General features: G+C 42.6%; 1 long non-coding RNA gene across 2 annotated transcripts in view; it reads right to left on the bottom strand.

The window, feature by feature from the left end:
• The window catches only part of LOC149917933 (uncharacterized), a 43,242-nt gene extending 23,472 nt beyond the window's left edge, over positions 1-19,770 (bottom strand). Inside the window, exons 1-2 of one of the 2 annotated variants that reach the window (XR_016467363.1) lie at positions 19,667-19,770; positions 11,300-11,470 (exon numbers count right to left, since the gene is read on the bottom strand). This is a non-coding gene — a long non-coding RNA (uncharacterized LOC149917933). Of the gene's footprint in view, positions 1-11,299; positions 11,471-13,487; positions 13,991-19,666 lie in introns of those variants that run through there. The other variant, XR_016467362.1, reaches the window with a different exon arrangement.
• Between the last annotated feature and the right edge of the window lie 324 nt (positions 19,771-20,094).

A 20,094-nucleotide genomic window follows, 5' to 3' on the forward strand; every position in this document is an offset into this window, starting at 1 on the left:
TCTTTATATCTGCCTGAGGAGTCTCACTGGGACCAGGCTCTGATTCCTATGGTGCTGTTTTAATTAAACCATTTCATGCCAACAGGAACAAGTTACACTAATGAGAACAGATGTATCCAGTAAACAGTGGCATGTTTTCAGTTTAATCTACTTTAACCTGGATATATATTAATTCCTAAGTAAATACCTTAGTGGCCAGTAAAATGAGAAACAGATGATAAAAGAAGAAGTTTGCTTGTGACCCTTGAGACATGAGTATAATGTCTGGCTTGGCATCATTAATCTTATGGTCAGAGGAATACAGCCTCAGCATGTGTAATGGGAGAGAGACACGATGAAGCTTCCTCTCCACAGTGCCCTCTGCAAACAGTCACTTCCACATTTTTCTTTCTTCTCTCTAATTAGGTTCCCTTTGCCCTGACACACTCTGAAAGCATTACAAGCAGAAGAGACCTATCCATCTCCTCTCTTGAATAAAAACATGAGCTATTGAAGAAAGTATTTAAACACAGTGGACTATATAAGGTATCACAAGTCTCAAGATAATTCTTACAGAAGAGCACCTCAAATAGATCCTTTTGAAATGCCCTCTCAGGACAATGGGTAAATAACTGCTCCAAAGAGCGCCAGTAAAAATCCATCCTTTGACGTGAGGCTAAACGAATTACAATTTTATCACTGGTTTCAGTGGGGCCAGCATTTTGCTGTACATAACATGAATAAAGATGATACAGACTGACTTGTTTTAGTTTTGAAGAAGAAAGACTCCATCTTAGTCTGACAAACTTTTGATGTCAGTATTTAACTGGAAAAAAAAAAAAAAGAGTTATGTGAAAAACATATCTGGCTTGGATTTCTTCCTCCTCTGCAACTAGTGAGAAGCAGCTCTTGACACTTACTGAACTGATCAAAACACTCACTTCAAATAACTTATGTTACAAATTTCATGCTTTCTATGGTTCATGAATCATTGGCAAATTGATCTTGATTCCTGAAAATGTCGTCGTTAAGCAGATATGATTAGTGACTAGCATTGCACAATATTTTCTCATCATCTGGCTGTTTGCAAGTTGTAACCTTTAGGCATTCAGTATACAGATTTTATAATTGGTGTCTTCACTCAGAAGGCTTATCTTTTCTGACTGGATGATAGGCATTTTAAAATAATGCTTTCCCAAATGATAAATGAAAACTTCTACCCCTAGATAACACCTGTGGGACACAGAGGACATTCAAATATCACCACAAATAACCAAAGCTGTTTACACAGAGAAGAGTAACTAACTTACAACTCCAATTTAACCAAGCTGAAAGAAGTACTTTCGCTGAAAAACAAAGAATTGTTGTGATATTTGAATGTTTTCTCACGATTCACACCACACAGAAACATCTCTGTGTAATAGTGCCCCACCCAGGGATTTCTACTTGGGGTCCAATGGGACCCAAATTCTCTGACACAGTGCTGTGTAAGACCTACACAGAATGTCTCAGTTAATGGTCCTTCACACCACGTTAAAACTGAAAGGAACTCCATGATATCACAAGCAATCATAGTTAATATCAAGAAGGAAAGAAAAAGAAAAAAGAAATTAAAGTCTGACTGTAGTTAACTTCATTAAGTCACTTCCTATTTCCTGGGCAGACACACAAGGTGACTAAAAGTCAAGCAAGTTGAATGGTCTGTTTACTGATAACTTTGCATAATAGCTGCAAAACTGTGTATTGAGACTGGCCATTTTTTGGTTCACCAGAAATTTGTGACAAGCCAGGACTAATTCTATGACTGATCCACTCTCTTGCAGATAGCACTGTTGTAACTTGCCATGGAGTGACACTTCCTCAAAGTAATGCAAAGATGTGAAGCTGTATGAAGCTTCTTACTTAAACAAAGCTATTTCTTTCCTTCACCGTGATGGAGAACTTGAGATGCTTTTCCAGATTCCAAGTGGAAGGTTGAAGACTATAAATCATTCCTTGTGAGTGTTATCTCCTATATACCCCCCAGATTTGAGCTCAGGAAGGAATTAAAAGTAACAAACAGAAATCCTTGGAGAATAAGGAAGGTAAATACTTAAAACAGTCATTGGGAGTTACACACGCAGAAGCAATTAACAAATCACAGGATTTGTGCTCATTCTCTTCACGGCCACTAAACTTCTCCCCTCACCAGGCTGGCATATTAACAAATAACATGATTTGTACCACTTTCTAGGTCTGTTTTAGAGAAATGAAGAAAAGAACAACAGGGAGGCAAGGCAAACAACTGCAAGGAAAAAAAAAACAGTCATCTCCACCGTACTTTCCAAAAATAGGCTTCCTCCCTTCCATTAAAGTAAACTGCCTTGTTAATCCTCATGCAGCCAATGAGTGCTTTTTTCCCCCCTCTTGTTCAAAAAGGATTATTATTTTTTCTTTAATATAGGTTATTAGAAATAGAAGAGCCACAAAAGCCAATTTCATTTGGAGCCTTGTTCCTGCTCACCCCTTCTTGCTGGCCAGCTGTGTCATTCCAGCCAAACCTCATTCAAAGCTGCCCATAAGCAGACTCCCCCTGGACATAACACGATGAAATTACCACTGGACCAGCACAGGTGCACTTACTTTGTCTGCCCTATTAATCTGGCCTGTAGGATGACTTATATAAATAAAATGAATGATTTTGTACTTGTAAGGACTTGATAGGGGTCAGTGATTTGCTGAACACCAGCACAATTTCTCAGCACAGAATGGGTAAACCAGGACTTAATGCAAAGTTTTAGATTAGCCATGCATGATGGCTTAATACAAGTGGGAGGAAGGCATAACACAGGGAATCATTACTCAGACACGTGCATTTATGAAATCATTAATGGGCTAAAGCAGCTAGCTTTTTTTTTTTTTTTTTTTTTTTTTCCCCCTTTTTAACTACAGACCTTGGTTCTAGGAAGACCGATCATGCATCCACTACTAGGAGCTCTGGGCAGAACCCTGATCACCTGTAATTGAGGGTTTTCTGCTAACTGCTTGGTGCCCCAAGCTTACTCTCCTGGAAAGATAGATGCTGGGCTCATACACAGGATGATAGATGCCAACAGCACGTTCTTTGTTAGGCTAATTCAGATAGGCTCTGGGCTCTCAGGAATACTAGCTCCTGACTGAATGAGAGACTCTATGAATCCTTTAACTTTCACTGCTCTCTACCATGCTAACTCTTTTTTCTAGGCTTATTTGAGGCTCTGTCAGTTCTTCTTTTGTGACCAAAAGATAAGGCTTCCTCTAGCCTTCTCTCTTATTATGATTAGAAGAACAGTGACGCAAGCATTAAAAAAAGATTTTGTCTTCTTTCCAGTTCAACAAGCCCACGACTTTTATTCTCACCAGCCTTCCCCTAGCTCTCTCACCACAAAAGGCAGATTTTGCTGGCAGCTATTTGCATTGAGTGTTGTGAGATGGGGAAGGGGACTGTTTTGCCTATATGAACACCACTTCTAGCCCTTATCTTCCTCTCAGCTCTTCAGAAATACCTCTTCTACAAAGCACTACATCCCACTGAATAGCAAGGAGGAGAAAACAGCCCCACAAATTCTACCCTTCACTCACCTTCAACATGAGCCTGTCATCCTGAGGATGCAAAGAGGAAACACCGAGCTCAGCCTGAACAAAAGCAATCCTCAGCAGTCTATACCACTTGGGAATGATTTGGTACAATACTGCTAACAGAAACGTGAACTTCATCTTCTGCACCTTTTCCTGTTTGCACCCACCACTAGAACCTCCCCTACAGCCACAGATTTGAAGTCTCATAGAAAAGTTGGAGGTGGGATGTTCTTCCCAGGTGACCTTACTTCCAGCTAATCTCTTGCTTGTAAACTGTTTCAGCTGAGGTAATTTTCACAACAACCTTGCTGCTGGTAGAGATGAAAAATGTCAAAGAACGTTCTCCTTGGGTCAGCAGAATGTCCATGAACAACTTTTTTGGAGGTGAGGAAGTATTTTCTACTGCATGGCAACACTGATGTAGCTGGAGCACAGTGTCAGTTCTGTGTGTCTTTACTAATATGTTATGCAGCCTCTACCAGAGTTTATACAGCATGTCCCAAACAACAAAGTAGGAAGAAACTGTTTTTCAGGAAAGCACCCTCAGTTCCCAAGGGCTGGATTTACTTGCAAAATAGTAAGTTGTGCCATGAGATCAGGGGGATTTCTTCAGAGCCTCTCTCCCATGTGTGCTGGCCTAATAAGATACTGATGGGACACCAGAGAAAAAGAATCATAGGATCATTTAGGTTGGAAAGACCACTAAGATCATCTAGTCCAACGATCATCCCATCCCCACTGTATCACTAAGTCGTGACACTCAGTGCAACATCTACTCTTTTCTTAAATACCTCCAGAGACAGTGAGTCCACCACCTTCCTGGGCAGCCTGTTCCAATGCATCACCACTCTTTCTGAGAAGAAACTTTTCCTACTACCCAATCTGAACATCCCCCGGCACAACTTAAGAAGAATTAGGGAAACACAAGAGTTCCTATTTCTTAGATGATGCAGCACCATTCCCTAGTGCATACTCTCCTCTTGTTTGCAAAAGAATATGAAATATTAGTTGAAAATACTCATATTATTACTGTTGTTATTTAGTGACTTATATGAATTCGGTTTGTTTACTATTTCTGTTTACTATTTCCTTCTTATAAGAATGTAATCACTGAGGGATGTTGTTCTGGAAATTCCTTTATATCAAAAGGAGGCAAATATTTTCTGCCATTCTTTTGCCTTATCTGGTTATTCCCTCACTGCTCAATCCTTTGGGAAACAAACAGACACATCAGAGATTAGCAGCAAGGCCAGCCGATGCTTTACTGCTCATCTGTGTTTGCTCACTGAGTCACAGCTTGGTCTCCCTAGGTGCACTGGGGCCATGAGACCTCTCCCTGCTCCTGCCTGGACCTGCCACCTTGGAACATGCAGTACGTGAGCTCCTGAGCTGAAAACAAGGGTTTTGCCAGGTGCTGGTGACAGCAGTGCTGCTCAGGGTTTGCTGCCAGCCCTTTTTTTCATTTCCTGGGGCACAGAAGACCATGTGCATATGCACTCCTAAATTCTCCCCTCCCAGCTCACAACCTCCGAGATGGCCTGAGCACCACATATGCAATGGAGAGAGGCCAGCAGCTTCACAGAGTGATTCATCACATCAAGAGGAAGACATTAAGACAAAGAGAGGCTTGTGTTGGAAGGGGATCTCAAACAGTTGTTGATGCTGCAAAATCTGAAGGGGCTTGGCTGATAAAATAAAAACCCAATCAGATTTAATGAGCACTGGGGTATTTCCGTTCTGTCAGAATAGAGACACCTCTCTAGCTGCCCTAGCATCTCAGGGGTCCTTCACACAGAGTATCTTTAGAAGAAAGCCTGCAAATAACTGAACAACAAGTATATTTTTCTTTATCCTTTGTTTTATTTTTGTTATGTATTGTTTTAAAAATATTTTTAAATTAAAATAGAGATGATTAACCTCAATATTTTGGAGTATCTTTTACAACTTTATAAATGGTCCTAGTCTCACCTGTCCAGACAAATATGAGAGTTTTCTTCTCTTTTCTTTCCATGTACTTGACATAGTATCAAAATACTGAGGAAGAGACAACATTATATCAAGACAGCATCAAAAATATTTGAAAAGAGGCTGTCTGGGTGCTCAACGTGTTGCAGTGAGCTGGTTAATGGCAGTGAGGCGTCACTGAAGAAAACACTGAAATCATACAGGACAGCTTTGGGGCTGAGCAGAAGTGGAGCTGCCCCAGTATCATCTGATGCTTCCTGGTGGTGACTGGAAGTCTAAAGAGCGACCACACACCTGAAGCAGGGCAACAGCCCACAAGAGATCATCAGTCAGCATACTGGCAGGAAAACTACAATCATGAAAAAAGAAAGGATAGGTGAAGAAAGCCCTGGGCAGTAAAGAATAAGAGAGAGCATTGAGTATCAGGGAAAGGACATGCATAGACTTGAAGGCTGTCCTCCACAGAAGGGTCTCACATCTGCTTCTGGACTTCTCAAGCAGAGGCATCACAGCCCACAGTGCCCCAGATGGTTTCTTGTTTCCATGAATTTCATCTCTTATCTTAAATTGTGGGTGTACTTTCATGGGCTCTGTCAGTACAAGAAACCGTGTTATCTGAGGCAACGGCAAAACAAGTGAGGACAGTCAGATTGAATTGGAAGTAAATGAACCCGTGCTTCCTCATTGCACTCTCTACAGTCATGAGCCTGCCTCTCCCATGAACATTTGAAACTTGGCAGCTCAATTTGGTTTTGCTTGTTATTGGGAGTGATGGCCCTGGCAGGGATCCTGAACCAGCACACCACATGCAGTGGGATATTCTCAACATCTCGTTCCAAGCCTTAGGAAGCCAGGTTTCCACAAAAGAAATTGGGTTTGGAAATTCTTTACCCTCCAGTAGAGTGAATGCATGAATATTTCTGTTTCTGACCTGATTTTCCATCAGTTCCAGGGGGTATTTCAACTCTTTATATCTCTCAATTAGTGGAGGAGAGGCCGCCTTGCTTTGCTGTTTCTTCTCAAAAGTTTGCTGGCTAGCAGGTTCTGAATGTCCTGGGTGTTTCCACAGCCTCTCCCCTGTAACCCTTTCAGGAAGTTTCTTGGTTAGGATTTTGATCTGTTCCGAATAGCTGGTTACTCCCAGCTGATTTCTGGGAGTACGCTTCCTCCAAAGGTCAGCCCACCAGAAGTGAGGAGATTCATTCAGCTCCCAGATGCTATTCTGAGGAAAAAAGGAAGCTGGCCAGTCACAGACAGTGATGTTCACACATTGCATCCACTCAATCATAGCCTTTCTCTGACTCACCAAATGACCTCACCTATCCCTCAAGATGTGTTCCTAAATAACTAGGAAGATGGCAGGCATGCAACTGAGATAAACTCCATGTGTCTGTTGGTGATATGTCTCCAGTGCAGTGCTGACAATAGTTCAGCAAGCAAGCTGAGCTGAGGCATCCTCTTCAAGGAGAGACAAATTTTCTGCCTTTCATGTCCCTCTGTGCCTTCCAGGACACGATGAAAGACTCAACAGGTTTTCTAGGCCCAGCCTACCTGGGTGCAAGATCCACCCAGGATGATGGGAGGGGAGAAACCACTCTTAGTGGCTGCACTGCCTCTCCCCAAAGTTAAGAGTAAACTCACTGCTTCCCATACCAGACAAATTTTATGCTGGTAGCTCAATGCTTCCAAAAGACAGTGAGGAAAGTTTTAGGGAGTTTTGCTTCTTTTGCAGCCAGCAGCAGCCTTTCAAGCTCTCTCCATGCAGCAAAGCTGTAGTCACTCTTCTCAGACCTATTTCCCATGTGATGCAAGGTGAGTAATAACTGTGTAGCAGGGAGGGTTTTCTCAGCCATTCATCTGTTCTGAGAAGTATGACTACACCATGTCAGCAGGCATCACAAGCACATAATTCATCAGTTATCCCAGAAAGAAGGCATAAATTACTTCTTGAGCCAGATCATCACTAATTGTAAAAAATATCCACCTCGGTGCATTTAATTCTAAATTAAATTGGTGATTTGCTCAGTCAGTCTCTTCTGGCAATGCCACGTTGTGTATCAGTGACGTGATGTGTGGTATCAGTCTCTCCAGGTTCTTTTCTTTCTTTTTTCTTCCTTTAATGTATAACTTGCTCCTAGCAATCAATCTGAAAATATCAGCTAGTGTGAGGGAACATGCTGTCAATCCAACAAAGAAATAAAAGCTGTTTTATCAGATCTGTGTTTTTCACAAAATTTACGGTTACAGGAAACTGTGTTTTACAATCATGTCCCAAAGATCAGATTGTTCAGGTTACGAACAAATAAGAATGAAAACACGCTTGAAAAAAAATGGTGATTTAGAATCTAGTGGTTTCCATCTGATGGCGAAATCCATACCTACAGATTAAAATATTAAGTGATAGTTGGCGTTTTATCAATAAAAACTGATTTAACAGTTACCTATCACTCTTCCATTACAGGGCACACAAATGGGGTGTAAAATGTCTGACCTTTTATTCATGTTATTACAGCTCTGTCGGGACCATGAAATCCTCCAGGGACCTCTGGCAGTCCCAGCTCCATCATCCTGCTCTCACAAAGGATCAGCTTGACTGCACTGTTCCTGGAGATCATCTTTACAGACCTCCAATGGCAGACTCCCTGTCCTTCCCAGGCAATCTCGATGTAATTGAGCACTTCCTCAACCAAAGCATTAGCTGCTTGCTTCTGCTAAAGGGCTCTACTGGCTGAGGCAGCCTCACCCACATCTCCTGCCAGGTGAGCTTACTCCCCCATGGGTTATGTGGGTATCTCTTTAGCAGAAATCTCAGGAATTCTCTGAATAAGAAAACTTTGAGCAAGGGTCTGACTTAAAAACTGTCTATGAAGGAGGTAACTATTCAGATGAATACAGAGCTATCCTTCTCCTATTCATGTGGCTTTTTGGTCGTGACCCCTGAAAATCAGTTTTCCTGTGTGCTTGGTGTAAGATGAATGCTAAAGTACTTTGCTGAATCAAGACCAAACGTTCATGTTTCTTTTCCTTAAGCAGCTGAGGCAATATAGGTTAAGGAATTTGGACAGCAAAGGAAACCTTAAATGGAATAGCAATCAGTCATGGTAAGTTGATCCCTGTGCTTGATTTCCTATATCAATGTGGAGGTAAGCACACATACAGCATTACCTGATGTCATCTTCACACCAGTACAAAAAGATGGGCCTTTCTCATCAGGCATTTTGCTACATCTTCCATTTCAGAGTCAGACCATATATGAACCATCACTTTGCTACCACTGCCTATTATTTTGCAAGGAAGTCCATAATAAAATAATAAAAAAAAAAGAAAAGTTTTTTAAAAAGGTAGATTTCATCTATAACAATGTGAAGCAGCCTCTGAAAACCTCCTGGAACAGGAGCGCTCTATTTAGATTCTGAGGGAGGCGAGGAAGGAAAGATCATGGGATATTCAGCTACTTTGCAGTGCTAATAATGTGTTATCAGATATCCCACAATGATTTCAAGTTTTTGGCAAGCCTGTCATGTAGCCTGAGTTAGTGTAAACTTGTCTGTTCTGGTTCTATGACTATCTACAATACATCTTCACATAGGAGTAATAAATGGGAAGTGTATGGAATTTCAACAGTGACACTCCGTCTCACTTTTTGCAGGAGAAATTAAATCTCTTTCAGCTGTCTGGCTGAGCAGGAACCTGAAAGCAGCCGGGTCCTCTTACGTCTGCCTCCATGCTTGCTAGCTCCAAAGCCCTGGTGCTTAGAAATTCGACATCTGCAAAGGCACATGCAATTATTTCCATAAAAGTTTCAGACCATGTGCTGATTTATGCAGTGTTCCAACCAGCTAAATTTGTCTCAATTATTAATGCATTTACACCAGCAAGCAGCTTTCCTCTTGAACCATCTTCTAAACTTGTCTCTAGCCTTTTCACAAATCCTTCAGTAACCAAACAGAAATAAACCTCTGTGTTCAGAACCCACACTGTTGTGGTCCAGGCCACGCTCTAATTAATGAACAGTATTTCAATGAATTACTTCTGTCTTTCAGTATTGATTCAGGATGATGGCTGGCCGAAGGATGCCTTTAAGCATTTAGCTTAGAATCATGGAATCACAGACTGGTTTAGGTTGGAAGGGACCTTTAACATCACATAGTTTCAACCCCTGCTATAGGAAGGCACATCTCTACAAGCTTCCAATAAAGAACATAATTTTAGAATGGTGTTCAGATACTGCACAGCACTATGATGTGGAAGAAAAACAAAGTCAAATTACTAGTTATGCCTAAGACAAAGCAGCATTATTTTTTTAATCATATGGAATATATGCACTACGTACCATTGTTCATGTGAGCCCCAGAAGCTGCCAGTTAACGCACAGCTGGTGAATTAGCCAGAAGAGAACTGCTCCTATAGAGCTGAATAAGAATAGCCACCACCATTATACATACACTGTGAGAGATACAACACAGGGATCCCTTCAGTTCAGCATAAGCATCAAAGATGTGCCCCTGCTTTCCACCATTCTCCTGTCTTCTCAGACAAATACCAGCCCAAATCACTCCATAACTGCAAAATGGTCCAGCAACAGCACCTTCCTGAAGCAGTCACCTTGCTAGCCTTCATCTACTATTGTAAACATGGCCTCTATTTTGCAAATGTTACCTGCTCAGGCAATGTAAACAAATATTCTCTACAGAATCATAGATGGAATGGCTTAGGCTGGAAGGGACCTTAAGGATCATTGAGCTGCAACCCCCTGCTGTGGGAAGAGCTGCCACACGGCTGTGAGGTGAACACCCACATTCAGTGTGCATTAGGTCTCTTCTCTTCCCGTGAAACATTCTCCCACCTGTGATGAAATGAGATTTCAGCTGCCAACTCTGAAACTCCAGCCTGGCTCAAAGACAGACCGTGCTCTTTTTATGGCACTGTGCATCATGGCATCCTGTCCTGACCCAGGTGGGATAGATAATCTGCAGTGAAATGCTGTTTCTGCCTTTATTTATATATTGTTGAAGTAAAGCTTCTGAATGTAGTGCTTAGTAATTGCATGAAGGCTGGCAGAGAATTTCATTCCCATATTTCATTGCTCTGTCACTTCTGCAGCCCTCAAAGATTAAAGCAAAGAAAGGTTTTGTCTCTGAAGAAGCTGGAAATGGCTGATCACCCACGGTGAACAAATCTGGAGGGGGGAGGAAACGGGCTATCACTATTCTCAACGCAGAGGATTCAAAGCCGAAAACTGGCTGCATGTGTGTGAGAGGAGAGAATGCTCAGTGTGTGGGTGCCAGGAAATGTGGTATCTTACTTCCAAAGCAAAATCAGCTTATGTTCAAAGCATAACATGACTGCATGCCTCACTGAGGGCTAGCTCCTCTGCCTGCCGTGTAGAAATTACCATGACTGTAAAGCTGACATGATGGCTTGTGCAGCAAAATGCTGCTCTTTAGCAGTGAGTGAAGCTAGTCAGAATCTGTTGGCTCAGGAACAAGCAGTAGCTCTTAGTCCCAAGCTGCAGAGCAGTGGACTTGTGCTGAGGGATACAAGCTACCTTCACTAGACATCACTGCCTCCTCCCTGCACTCAGCTATCTTACAGACCTAAACCATCTGAAAAGAAACCACCTTATTGTTTCTGTAGGGTTTGTAAGGTGGCATGAAGTCATGCTGAAGGGGGATGAGTGTAAAGGTATGGAGTGGGTTTAGACCTTCGGCAGTCGTGTAGATTTAGATCAGTTTCAACCAGCCAAGAGAGATCTCACCTGTGCTGGATCTTGTTGCAGTGTCCACCAGGCACAGGAGCCTGGGAGCTCACAAGTATGTATTTCCCACTTCACTCTTCACCAGTTTTCCACTGTTCAGGCTTAGGAGGATTTCTGCTCAAAGATTCCAGTTCAACCTTGTTCATCAAGCACACCTCGAGCCACAAGGTACTGGAAGTAAAAAAAATGAAAAGGATTAGGGCTTAAATCCCAGCAGTCAGATAATGTGAGAGGTAAGGTCTCCACTGTAAAGTTAGCTTAGCTGTTCTGTCAATAGAAAATATTTTCCACACTTGCTGTTTCCACTAAATCTTTGTAGCAGCTCTATACTGATGGCTCCATCAAATACACTTCCATAAGGCCAGCACAGGTGATGCTTTCTATCACTCCTTCCTTCTCTTTTTCACTCTGAGTGAGTTCAAGCACACAGTCTCATGTTGCAGTCACAAGTGCTCTCATTTTGTCACAAGAAGGCTATTCCTGCAGGCAGGAGAAAGCCAGATGAAGCAGGTCCCAAGCTAACTTACACCAGTTGGGTTCAGGCTAGGCTCGTGCTGTGTAGACTCAGTCATCAATCAGATCCAATAGTTTCCTTTGGAGATCTGAGATGCACACAGCAAAGTTTAGAGCACTCGTCAAGTTAAAGGGTTGGATGTACCCAGGTGGAACAGCTTGCCTCCTGTAAGGATGCAGCCTAGAGTGCCTCATCAGGATCTTTCAGATCTGCCCAGTGATTACACCCTCCTTTTCAGGAAGCGAATTTATCAGGTGTGATATGAAACCTCAAAGCAAGGCATTCTGTATCTCTGCTCCCATCTAGTAGTTAAGACCCTGGACTCTTCACGCCACATTGACCGTACATAACAAATCATTTTAAGGGATGTTTTAATATCTGTTCCACAAGTCTGGATAGGCATACTCTCCAACACCTTATTAAAGCCAATAAACACATGCCTACAACCAAGAATTGCTGTGGCAGCACTTGGCTTTTTGACCAGGGTATCAATTCTGCCCTTGCACACGAGAAAAAGGGTATTTATTTTGACATGCTTCCTTCTGCTGGGCTCCGCAGGTCGTGCTGTTCCCAGTCATGCTCTATGGAGTCCAGAGGATGTCAGCTTCAGCAGTAATATTGAGGGAGGTGAACCTTGTCGGGATCAGCCAAGGATTTCATCAGTGCAAGGTCAGTGCTGACACCTCCCTTTCTGTGAGAAATGGCTGCAAAGTGGCTGCTGGATGAGAGCAGCACCCAGAGTGCTTTCTGGAAGGTGCCATTTTAGGCTGGAGCATAGTGCTGGCCAGTGAGATTTGTTTCAGATATGATTCAATGGCAAGCAGGCCATGCAAAATCACCATCACAGAGTGGCATCGGAGGAAAGAGTCAGGCCTTTAAATAAATGGTCATGGCCTTTAAAAGGTTGTGAAGTATTAGAATCAGAACATCCTTCCTAAGAAAAATAATAGGGCAAGAAATAGAGGATAATGAAGGCAACATTAGGAAAATGGAGCAGCATGAAAGGCTCTGAAAGCATTACATGTTGCAGATGGATCTATCAGGGGAATCCTCTCCTGAGTCTAAAAGGCCAAACTTCAGAAGAACATGCTCAATGGAACAAACTTTGACAAGGATGAATAGGGCGAGGAATTCACAAAGAAGTGATTTCCAGGAGCTGGAGTTATCCTGACTTCTATCCATCTCCTTTCAAAAGAAGTAAACGTACAGGTAATTGCTTAGCTTAAACACTCTGAGTCTGCAGAACTGGTTGCCACTGAACAGCACTGGAGGTCACATCTTAATCTCCAGTGTGTCTAAAATAGAGAGCTTCCATGTATATGTTTCTTCAAATCAGTCAGCAGTACAGGTTTGATCTAAGCTGCTGTTTGTAGCAATTTGTCGGGTTTTCTATTTATATAATATTGAAAAAAGCACTACCAAAACGTTTAAAAATAGGTTGAAACAAATCATTTTAGTAATGCTTGGAGAAAAGAAACATTTCTTCATTTCCTAGGTTTTTTCACTGCACCAAAAGTAATGAATTTTTTGGAAATGTCAACCTATATATCCTGGAGGATGATAAAATAAGGATAATATTTAGCTAGTGGTGACCCCATAATAGTTCCTAACGAAGGAGAGAGTAAAATCTTTGTCACATGTGCATTAACAAAAATAACTCCACGACATATGTACCACTGTTAGTAGATTTCCTTTCCTGGGCATTTCCTTTTCACAGCCCCTTAGAAGTCATTCGATGATGTTCGCTGGTGCTCATGGGTCACAGAGAAGAAACCCATTTATCTCAGATGTGTTACCACTCTCTCTCTTTTAGCCTTGTGACGCCCTGGGTTTGTTAACATCACAGAATTTTCTGAGTTTCCTTGAGTTTCACAAGCTGGGTCTTCTCTAAGCAGCTCCTGGAGCAGATGAGTGTTTGAGGCAGCTCTGCAGAAACGCACCATGTATGCAAGGCTGTGAGCAATCAGATCAGGCAAGGACTGACAGCACATCCTGCCTCTCAGGAGTAAGTGACTTGCAGGCATTCATGGCATTGCATCTGATGACAGTCTGACTTATCCTTATGTCATGCCATCTAAACTCCACTTAAGTTTCTGTGCTTAAAGTTGTCCACTGCTGATTTGAAGCCTTTAATTGTGGCCAGCTATTACAAAACTCGAGGCACAGAGGCAAATCTGAAGTGTGAAACTGTCTTCAGCTCTCATTTGGAAGATCACGTCATAATAAAGGCAGCACTAAAAGAGCTGAAAAGCTAGGACAAGTGCCTTTGGGCCACACAAAACTGATGCAGAAATCAAAGACTCACACTGTTATTTTCCTCTGTGTGAAGATATACTGTGAGATAGAGAACAAGCATAGGAATCACAAACCCAAATGGTCTATGCAAAATGTATGATCAATCAAAAAAGGAGGGAAGGAAGTGAGATCTGCATGGGGTGATGGAAGGCTCACAACAGAAATTGCTGTTATTTCCACCGTGATACTCCAAAGGTAGCTATAAAAACCACTTACTTCTCTTAAAGTAAGATGCAATTTGTACCTGGCATGGTTGTTGTATCAGCCTAAGGTATCTGCAAACTACTGACTAGAGGACTCTGTACCTGTTACAGTGATTCACTGAGGCACTGCAATTGCCATCCTTTATCAGAGTCTCATGCATCTCTATTTCTCCTTTAAAATAGAGTTATTAGAGCTATTAAACCAAAGGCACTACATTCTGCACAAATTTAGAGACTATCTTATGTTGTAATACACCCAAGCCGTCCCATGATAGATAGGTAGATATATGGCTAGATAGACAGACAGGTGTCTCAAGACAATGAGTGAATGAATAATTAAGCAAGCAATAAACAGCAGAAAAGCCTGGATACCTTACCCAGTGTATATCTATACATGCTCATTCAGGGCATGTTTGTGCCTATGCATTTGTGGATACACGCATGAAAATACACCCATTCTAAAATCAGATGCAGCTTAATATCAATTGCATCAAATCCTATCATACGTGTTCTCTCAAAACTGTATTAAATATGGCAGATTGGGTTGTAAAGATAGTAAAGCACCATTTTCAGCCCTTGTAAAGATAGCAAAACACCATTTTCAGCTCTTTTTTGCAACTTTTTATGTTACTGAAATGTTTCACTTATGTGGAAAATCAGATGGGTTTGGAAATTTGCCCAAAACAGCCACCAGCTCAGTATATCTCAAATACTTGGAATCCTCTAAATATAGGCCTTTTATTCCGCTAGAAGCAAGCACTGAGGACCCTATTCTGCTTCCTGGAGCAGTGGTTTCATTTTCCCTTCCGAGCCCCACAATTCAAACTGAGGGGGAGAACAAAGGATCTGCTGTTCTCCCTATTCAAATGAATTTATTTAATAAACAACTCAATAATTTCTTCTTTGTTACAGGGACTTTTTTTTTTTTCAGGATCTTTATTTTGGAAATACAGTTTCTGTAGAGGAATTGCCAGGGGCCCATCTAGTCCAGTATCCTGTCTCTGACAGTAGCTAATGCCATGGAGAGTTATGGAATAACCTACTTGTAAGGGAGGTTTCTTAGCCCTGAGGAGTTTGAGGTTGTCTGTGCCTGGAAGCCTGTGCATTTATAATACTTATTTTTATCCATACATACATAACCACAGATGCTCTCACTACCCCTCTCCAGCTCTAATCCTTCCTGCTAGATGCCCTGGCTCAGTGATGCCTAATGGCAGCTGCTTCCCACAGGTTCCCTGCGCGCTGCATCAACGAGGGATAGATCTGCCTTTCAGTGTTACTGGAAGTCCCTATCTGATGAGGAGGGGGTGGTGCGAAGCTTGATTTGCATTCCCTGCACTGTTTGATAGAGGGTGGGTGTGCTTTTTGGAATTTTTTGCTCCTTTTTTTCAACTTTTATTTCATCGACTTCCACTTCTCCCTTCACACATTTCTAATTCTTTGCTGTCTCTTTTCAGAGAGCTGTCTCGGTGTTTCTGCTATCCTATCTCTAGCTCTTCTTTTTCTCCAGCATCTTTTTAGAAACGTAGGACTGGAAGGACTCAGGATACTATTGAAAATCTGTCAAACTCCTTCTTAAAACTATTCCAAGATTCTCACCTTAGAATCATTAAGGTTGGAAAAGATCTCTAACCATCAACACAACCCCACCATGTCCACTGACCACAACCCTCAGTGCCACATCCACGGTTCTTGAACACCTCCAGGGACAGTGACCCCACCACCTCCCTGGGCAGTTGTGCCACTGAATCACCACTCTTTCTGAGAAGTTGTTAATATTCAACCTGATTCATTTCTGTAGAAACTCACAGCTCTGATGGCTGTAAACACCCACATGCTGATGCAGAGACCATTCACATGGCCCAGCTCACAGCTTTTTGTCTTTATCACTTGAGTTTTCTCACCCACCAGTTCCATCTGTGGCTGTTGTAGAGGGCACCCAACATCCCTCACATTGTCTACTTGGGGTGGGACTTTTTATAAGGGCATCTACATCAGGACAAGGGGAAATGGCTTTAAACTGGAAGAGGGCAGATTTAGATTTGATATTAGGAAGAAATTCTTTACTGTGAGGGTGGTGAGACACTGGAACAGGTTGCCCAGAGAGATTGTGGATGCCCCCTCCCTGAAAGCATTCAAGGCCAGGCTGGATGGGGCTGTGAGCAACCCACTCTAGAGGGAAGTGTGCCTGCCAATAGCAAGGGGTTGGAACTAGGTGATCTTAATGGTCCCTTACAATCCAAACCATTCTGCGATTTTATGGTTCTACTTGGGCTGAAGGAGATGCTTTTCTCCTCTCTTCCTGAAAGACACCTTCCTCCATCCCCTTGTTCAGATAGAAATGTCACTAGCACTGATTTGTGAAATAATGAAACACTCTGGAGGTTATATGCCAAGTTTTTCCTATCCCAGTCTTTATGCATCCTTGAGTTTCATCCACTCTCCCAATTCTTAGATGAACATTTCAGGAAGGCTCTACGGTTCCAGCTTTGCTGATGTTCCTTCCGAACTCTGGGCAGCAATATGCAGAAAGCTTGAACACTTCAATGAACCAGCAGGAGGAGGAGACCAAAGGCCAACCATTATCAAATTGCAAATGTGTGCAGCCAGAAACAGGTACATGATGCCTGCAGGATGGAGGTAGTCTCACAAATGGAGATAGATGAGAAGGCAGCAAGGAATGATGGCAGCAGCATGAAAGGAGGGGTTTGATGAACAGAGAGGTAAATTTTACACAGACAAAGGAAAGCACTGAGTTTACTTACCCATGCCACTGGGAGAAGGAAAAATATCAAAGAACATTAGGACAGACTGAGTGAAGCAAATAATTAGGCAAGTTAAATATTTGTCGTCTTTGCTCTCAGATATGCTGAAACTATTAGTCATAGAGGGACCTGCTAAAAACCAGCCTGTTCAGGGAATGCAGTTAGCTCCTCTCTGCATGCAGCCAAAAAAAAAAAACAAAAAAAACACACCCAGACTGAAGCAGCCCCACCTGAATACCCCAAGCAGATGTGCATCTAACCAGGGTTAAAATCCCAAGGCTGAGGAGTCCTCCCTCTCCCCAGACAATCCATTCCAGCATGCAGTACTGCACTTTCAGAAAGTTTTTCCTAATAATTATGCTATGTCTTTCCTTTCTGTAATTTCAGGACAGTACTTCTTTTTCTATCCCCTATCCATGAAGAATGGCACGCTCTCTCTATCTTTGCATCCACCTTTTACATATTTCCAGCCAGTTATTACATCTGTGCTTTCATCACCCTCCCTGCCCAAGGCTTCTGGAAAGACCCTGTTAGCACAGAAGCCAACAGTCTCACAGCTCTTACAGTGTCATCCTATAAAAAAACACCCTTCCGTGCAAGGCCAGGTTTTCTATTCCCAGTTCATGGCCTAAATCCTAACGAGGCTACGTGACTTTTCCAAGGTCAGACAGAAATCCTCAGGGAGAAGCAAGCTGCTTCTCCTGCTCTCCCTCCCTTCCAAGCCCACCTGCAGGGCTCTCCTCTCCCCTGGAAGCAGGGTGAGAGCCGAGTGCTGCAGGCTGTGTTTCTCCAAATGACTCACTTTCTCACTGTTTTCATTACATGGAGAAAAAGGTGACTCAGAAACTGCTCCGCAATAAATAAATCACGGATTGTTCACCGGAGCGAGCTGCAAAAGGACAGCACAGCTCCTCAGCGTTGCACAAGCAGCCTGCACAGCACCTCCTGACTGCACCAGGCCTGGAGTCTCTCCAACATCTGCCAGACCGTTTAGGATAATCTCCTTGCTTTATCTCATGATTGGAGTTGTGAGATTGTCTGGGGGCCCTGTCCAAGAGGCAAGGCCCCCACTTGCACACACATGCTCACAGGCGGCCTCTCCTCACTCCTTTGAGGGGCAGCAGGTCGGAGAGGTGTGATTTTGCAGACAGGGAACGAGGCCCAGAGAGATTTGGTGCCCAGCCAAAAATCACACAGGAAAGCCATGTCAGCTCCAGGAATTAAGCCCCACTCTGCTGAGCCCCAGCCCGACAGTGTGCTTGAGCCCAGCTCCTGACTGTGACCACAGCACTGCTTTGTGCTAAGCGTGCACAGCTCAAAAGCTGTCTGTGGATCCTTACCAGAAAGGGGCTCAAGACAAAATATTTGGAACCATTCTCCTGGTTATCTGAATGTGGGCTTTTGGTTTTTAACCCTTCCACAGACAAAGAGAGGAGCTTTGAAAAGTTATTTTCAAAAAACAGAGCTTTCCCACTGAAGCTCAGGGTGCTAAAAAACATGATGGCTGGAGAAGGTTCAGGGAAACCCCACTGTGACCTTTCAGTATTTATAGGGAGATTATAAACAGAGGAAGATCAACTTTTTACATGGGTAGATAGTGATAGGACATGGGAAAATGGCTTTAAACTAAAAGAGGGAAGATACAGATTAGATGTCAGGGGGAAAACCTTCACTGGTGGTGAGGCCCTGGCACTGCTGCCCAGAGCTGTGGGTGCCCCATCCTTGTAGGTGCCCAAGGCCATGATGCGTTCCTGAGCTAGAAAATTAGGAAACCAGTGCTGTGGGATACTCTCAGAATATAATAAATGCAGTCACAGACTGCACAGGTCTCAAAAAAAAAATATTCAAAAGATGAAAATCTAAAGTTGTATGATTTTCACACTGACCAATTCCACTCATTTACTTCCCACTCCCAATCTGTGGGAAATCCTGAAATATGACTTCGTTGCATTTCATAATAATACATATTCTTCCTTACATAATCTCATCTGCATTTCTAGCTGGCTTTGCCCATCAGCCCATTAGTACTGTATTGATGAGCAAAGCTTTTTTGAAAAGTGTTAGTACCATACGACATGATTGTATATCCTAAAGGAGAAGCTGGAAGGAGAAGCACAAAGCTGGAAGACACAAAGCTTCATATGCAGTGACCAGGAAAGCAGATCTCAATTTACTAGAGGAGTTTTTGGAGATTTTATGTAATTCCAAATTGTACTCTTCTTTTGTACCTTATTTATGAGTTCAGAGATTGGTAAACAACCACTGTATGTTTGGAATAGAATATGGATGTGATTTCCCCGGTGATAGGTTTCATAGTCAATATATTCAGTTAAAGAACTGACAGCTTCAGTTTAGAGCAGGAAAGATTTGATTTAACAAGAACTGTACCCAGCAATTGGCAGTTTGGTTAATGCAGGGAGGAATTTGGTTTGTGACTACCCTTTCCCTTCATAAAAGGCGAATAAGCTTCAGCTTGTGTTTCAGCACCCTGAATCAGTTCCTCTCTGCACTCCATTTCAGCCTACAAGATATGCATTTCCCAATTAATAAACATCTCATGCTTGACTTTTTTGGTATTTCAAGTACCTACAGCATTGCTGAATGCAGAGCAGCTTCCCAGCACCTTGCAAGTGAGTGGCAGAGTGACCAAAGCTCCCAGAGCAAATGCTTCATCACCCACGAAGGAACAATGGATGCTCAGGGCAGATTTTCTTTCTTCTGAAGGAAAAAAAAAAAAAAAGAAGAAGAAGAAGAAAGATCAGAATTCATGGGAAAGCAGAAGTACTTTAAGTTTGCTCTCAAGTCACACTAAACTATACATGCAAAATATGTGGGGCTGCAGAGGAGATTGCCTCTGTTTGTATGGGGGGGGGGGTCCAGCTCACTCATTTTGGCAGGCTTTGCTCAGATAGGCACATTTCTTTCAGCTGCCTTTAGCTGAAGCTAATTCAGTCATTTCTGGTACAAAATATTTTTGAGTGCTTTAGTTTCATCCCTTAGACCACATGGCTATGCCAC

The sequence above is a fragment of the Phasianus colchicus genome, chromosome 5 (genome assembly GCF_987193195.1).
Source record: "Phasianus colchicus chromosome 5, bPhaCol1.hap1.1, whole genome shotgun sequence".
NCBI classification, from domain to species: domain Eukaryota; kingdom Metazoa; phylum Chordata; class Aves; order Galliformes; family Phasianidae; genus Phasianus; species Phasianus colchicus.